The sequence below is a fragment of the Elephantulus edwardii genome, unplaced genomic scaffold, assembly GCF_000299155.1.
Source record: "Elephantulus edwardii isolate Elephantulus edwardi_28Jun2011 unplaced genomic scaffold, EleEdw1.0 scaffold00040, whole genome shotgun sequence".
In the NCBI taxonomy this organism is placed as follows: Eukaryota; Metazoa; Chordata; class Mammalia; order Macroscelidea; family Macroscelididae; genus Elephantulus; species Elephantulus edwardii.
The window spans coordinates 6,591,192-6,597,072 of record NW_006399790.1 but is presented as its reverse complement, the minus strand read 5'-3'; the positions used below and the strand labels follow the sequence as shown (position 1 = coordinate 6,597,072).

At 37.6% G+C, this 5,881-nt stretch overlaps 1 pseudogene; it reads right to left on the bottom strand.

Moving 5' to 3' along the window:
* Window positions 1-2,338: 2,338 nt before the first annotated feature.
* Window positions 2,339-5,670, bottom strand: LOC102866435 (annotated as a pseudogene).
* Window positions 5,671-5,881: the final 211 nt, after the last annotated feature.

Here is a 5,881-nt window from a genome sequence, read left to right as displayed (position 1 = left end):
CGTGAACTTTTGTTAAAATAATAAATAAAAAATATTTTTTAAAGAAGAGATGAGAAAAATAAACACTTCGGAAGGACATTCTAGAGAGCAACTATTGTTCCTGGAACAAGAAGAGGGGGAAGCAAAATCATTTAAAACAATTTAGCCAAACAATTAGATCATATAAACCTCAACTTCCACAATCCTGAGAGAAGAATAATTAGGGAGGCACTCATTCCTTAGAATAACCCATCATACATAGTCAAAAGAGCAGTATTTGCCTGAAGATAGGACTTTCAGGACATGTAAGGTGGTGGTTGTCATTTGTTCCATGGAGTCACACTGACATAGCTGACCCTCCAGTTTTCAGAAGCACTAAGATGCACAGGAAGAAACTGCCCATCTTTTCCCCCACAGAGCCACTGATGGAGTTCAACCCTGTGCCTTTGAGGTTGCAGCACAGTTTCTTACTACTAGGCCACCAGAGCTTTAAGTAGGGTTACGGTAGACAAATTATTAATTTGAGAACTTCAAAGACAAATTATTAATTTGAGAACTTCAAAGGGGAAATGGGAAGAGTTTAATTACATTATGGGTATTGTAATTAATGTTACAAAACAAAATGTGTATGGATGGTTGGATGAAAACCCAATTTGCTTTGTAAACTTTCATTCAAGTCACAATAAAAACTAAAGAAAGCAAGAAATATGTTGAATATATCCTGTAATATTTTAGAATAATTTTTTAAAAATACCAAACTATTAATTCAATGTTATTTGGATTAAAATATCAAAAGTACTAGCTCTCAAATAATAAAAAATAGAAATAAGACTTGTTTGGGTATTTAAAACAAATACTGAAGTTGAGAAACTTAAAGGATAACTAGATGAAAAATACAGAGAACAAATCAAAGAAACAGAATACATATTTTAAAAACATATTAAAATATCTACAGATATTTGGCATATGGTAAGAATGTATCGATTCACAAGAGAAAAGATGATATATTTAATAATCAGTTTTAGAGCAAATGACTAATCATTGAAAAAGTATTCCTACCTGAATTTGAACATGCTATTTACATTTGTATTAAACATTTATACATATAAAAATAAACCATAAATGCATCTGAAGGAAACATAAGTGAATTTTATATGTTTTATTCTGGTGGCCTGATGACAAGAAGCTGTGCTGCAAGGAGGGGCAATCTTCTCCTGTGTGATTAACAGCCTCTGAAAACCTGCTGGGCCATCAGCTATGGGTTGGTTCAGACTCTATAGTAGGCAACAACAACATTAACACATTAGGGATCTCTGGTGGCTTAGTGGTAAGGAATTGCACTGGAAAATAAGGAGCATATAAGCTAGGCTCAAACTCAGAAATCTATGAAGAAAGATATCAATTAATTTAACTTTATGCAAAGTTATAATAGTGTTGGTAGAGATACAATGTACTCATACACTATAGACGTTGTTGTTGTTATGTGCCATTCAACTTACTTGCGACTCATAGCGACCCTATGCTCCCATTTAGAATAGTGATTTTATAAAATCACTTAACATTTAAATGGACAGATATACTAGAGATACCTTGACAAAGGTAGCATAAGTTACTACCACATAGATGATGATTAAATTATTATTTGTCATAATGATGCTTGGATATAATTTAAATATCTGTCAGCAGACCAGTTAAATAAATAAATCATAAACCCATATATAATTAAAGCATACCGCTATATTTTAAAAACCTCAGGTCATATCTAGAGAGAACAAAATTCCAAGTTCTTTTGTGTAAAACTGAAATGCCTTCATACAGGGGCAGGGGGAGAAGAAAACAAAAGCAAGACCGTAAATACTAGATTTTATCATCTCAAAATTTCTGTCCTTCCTGGAACCTCAGTATATAATCTTCTTTGGAAATAGGGTTGTTATAGATGCAATTAGTTAAAAAGACATCATTAATATGGGCCCTAATCCAAGAGAATCATTGCTTTTAGAAGAAGAGACACAGGGAGATAGAGGCAGAGATTAGAGTGATATCTCCACCAGAAGCTAAGCGAAAGGCACAGAGCAGTTTCTCTCTATAGCCTACAGAGAGAGAGAGCATAGTCATTCCTAAAGCATGATATCAGATTTCCACCCTCCAAAACTATGAGATATTAACTGTCTGTTGTTTTGGTTTGTGTTGTTTTATTTTTTTTTTTTTACTGATTTAATGTTTTATAGCATAATAAATAGTTCTCTTGACTGCAGGACATGTAAGTGTGTTTGGTAGCATTCAGAAGCACATGTTAATGTTGGGTTTCTGACTAGTTTGGAGTAAATTATTATAAAGAGTTGCGTGTAGGAAAGTGCTACTAAAGCAATAAGACTGCATTTATGTATCTATCATTTTCAGGAATGTTGGTCACCTGAGCATACTTCCCCCAAATAACTTTGCCTCCTTGTGTTCTAAGGCCCAGCTCAGCCCACTCACATTCACTTCAATGATGGCACCTTTGGTATTAACACCCATGGTTGTATACAGTGGGGACAAAGGATTCTTCTTTATACCAAGAATTGGCAGGCAAAATGTGGCTTTAAGTTCAAGATTTGTTACATGTGCCTTCTTGAAATATAAGCCCATCGGTCTGATGAATCTTTCATATTTAGGTGGTTTTCATGTAAAGCCATCTCCAAAAAAGCAGACTTAAATAATCATCCTCTCTCATGTTTTCGTTTTTCTCTTTCATGTTCTAATAACCTTTAATACTTCTATTTCTCCCTGGGTATGAACTTTGGGTCGAGGGACTTCCCATTTTCCCACTTTCTCCTTGTGTTTTTGTTTAATCACTTTGGAAAATTCTTTAGCTCAGGACTGCCCCTCTCTGTCCAGCAGATAGGCAGGTACCGCACCTGTGGAGTCTTCTCATCATTCTTCTGTTTAGCATTTCACTTTTCATGCATCTTGATAGTCTTTTTCATTTGTATTTTCTCAGCACAGCACTGCTTATGGTAGAGCTTAACCTTCAGACCAATCATCTTCTTTGGAAGTTGAGAGACTTTCCTTCTCTTTTCGTCATGGTAATCCAAATGATATCCACAGGGCTTTGGGTATAACTCAATATATTCATTTTGCGACAAGATGATGGCAGCAAAGCCACAAGGTGCAGTTTCAGGTGCACAAAGAAGTTCTCAAATTTCAGGTCTCTGAGACCCATGAGCCAACTCCATGCTGCCCGTGTTTGGAAAGGGTAACCTCCTAAAACTCCTGTCTGTTGTTTTAAGCCACTCAAATTGTGGTACTTTCTTATGAAATCCCTAGGAAAAGAATATGAATATATACAAGAAATAAAAATGTGACCTTGAGTCTATCCTGCCTGAATTTCAAAAACATCTCGGGAACAGGTTTGAGGCCTAGAACACTAATGAGCAAAAACCAGACGAGCTGTGGGAGGATATAAAAAAAAATATCATCCAGAAAGAATGCAAAAGGTCATTGTAAAGACAAAGGAGGAAGAAAAGACCAAAATGATGTCAGAAAAAGACGCTGTACAATGTACGAGAGTGCTGCAAAGTCAAAGCAAAGGGAAGAAATCAAGTAATTAAGGAGTTGAACAGAAGATTCCAAAGGGCAGTGCGGAAAGACAAAAGTACTACAATGAAATGAGCAAAGAGCTGAAGTCAGACAATCAAAGAGCCTGAACGTGCTCAGCATTTTCTTAAGCTGAAGAAACTGAAGAACAAATTCAAGTCTAGAACTGCAATACTTAAGGATGCTTTGGGCAGAATATTAAATGATCCAGGAAACATTAAAAGATGGAAAGACTATACAGAGTCATTGTGCCAAAAGGAATTGGCAGATACAGAAGAATTTCAGGAAACAAAATATGAGCAAGAATCTGTGGTGATGAAGAAGTTCAAGCTGTTCTGAAAGGATTGTCAAAAAACAAGGCCACAGGAATTGATGGTGTCCCAATTGACATATTTCAACAAACAGACACTGCCCTGGATGTACTCTGCTCACCAAGTTATACCAAGAAATCTGGAGGACAATCACCTGGCCAACTGACTGAAAGAGATCTATATTTGTTCCGATTCCAAAGAAAGGTGACCTGACAGAGTGTGAAAATTATCAAAGAGTATCACTGATATCACATGCAAGCAAGATTCCACTGAAAAGTATCCAAAAACGACTGGAACAGTACATCAACAGAGAACTGCCTGAAGTGCAGGTTGGGTTTAGAAGAGGCCATGGTACTAGGGATATTATAGCTAAAGTCAGATGGATCTTGGCTGAATGTAGAGTATCAGGGGAATGTCTATCTGTGTTTCATTGACTATGCAAAGGCGTTTGTGTGATCACAACAAACTGTGGCTGACTCTGAGAAGAATGGGAATCCCAAAACACTTGATTGTGCTTATATGAAACCTATACTTGGACTAGGAGGCAGTCGTCAGAACAGAGCAAGGAAACACTGCAAGGTTCAAAATTGAAAGAGTGTGTATCAAGTTTGTGTACTATCTCCCCATCTTTTCAATATATATGTGGAACAGATTAAACAGGAGGCTGGGCTCTCTGAGGAGAAATGTGGTATCAGGATTGGAGGAAGACTCATTAACAATCCATGTTATGCAGATGACACAACCCTGCTTGCTGAAACTGAGGAGGACCTGAAACGCTTGCTGCAGAAGATCAAGGACTGCAACCTTCAATATGATTGAAGCTCAATATCAAGAAAACAAAGATTCTCACCATTGCGCCAATCGAAAGCATCATGATGGTGAAAAGACTGAGATTGTTAACAGCTTTAGTTTGCTTGGCTTACAATCAACATTCTTGGTACCAGGAGCCAGGTAATAAAAAGATGAAATGCACTGGGAAAGCCTGCTGTTAGAGACCTCTCCAAAGTACTGAAGAACAATGATGTCAGTCTGGAGACTAAGGTGTGCTGATGCATGCCATGGTCTTTGCAATTACTTGCTATGCCTCAGAAATCTGCACAATGACTAGGGACGATAGAAGGAGAATTGATGCCTTTGAGCTATGGTACTGGAGAATATACCATGGACTGCTAGGAGAACAAACAGGTTCATCCTGCAGAGGGTGAGACCAGGCTGCTCCTTGGAGGCAAGGATTATGAAGCTTTGTCTGACATACTTTGGACATGTTGCAAGGCAGGACCAGTCCTTGGAGAGGGACGTTATGCTTGGAAGGGTGGAGGGACAGCACAGGAGAGGAAGACCCTGGATGAGATGGATTGATTCAGTGACTGGGGTAATGGGAGTAGGTGTGTCAGAGACAATAAGATTGGCACAGGATAGAGCAGGGTTTAAGGGCTGTTGTATATAGGGTCGCTATGAGTCACAGGCAACTCAATGGCACACAACAACAATATATTACACTCATACCTCAGAGATACTGTGGATTTAGTTCCAGACTACTGAAATTAAGTGAATATTTTTTTTTTTGAAAACTGAGTCAAATGGGGTTTTGTTTGTTTCCCAACTCACACTTAAAGTTTTATTTGCACTATGCTGTAGTCTATTTAAAGTGTGAAACATTGTTACTGGGTACCTTGTACAAGATAAGGAAACCCTGCCTGATTATGCACTATCCTCATAATCTCTGTTGTGCATATGTACAGCATTGAGGTCAGTGTCAATCCATCTCACTGATGGTTTCCTTGTCCTTCACTTTTGCAAGCATCATGATAGTCGTTGCCAAGGTTTAGCCACTCCTGATAACATGTCCAAAGTATGTGAAAGAAAGTTTTATCATCCTTGCCTCTAAGGAGCACCCTGGCTGAACTTCTTAAAAACAGATTTGTTTTTCTTTTGGTATTCCATGGCTTATTCAATATTCTTTGTCAGCACCACAATTCAAAGGTATCAATTCTTCTTTTATCTTCCTTATTCAC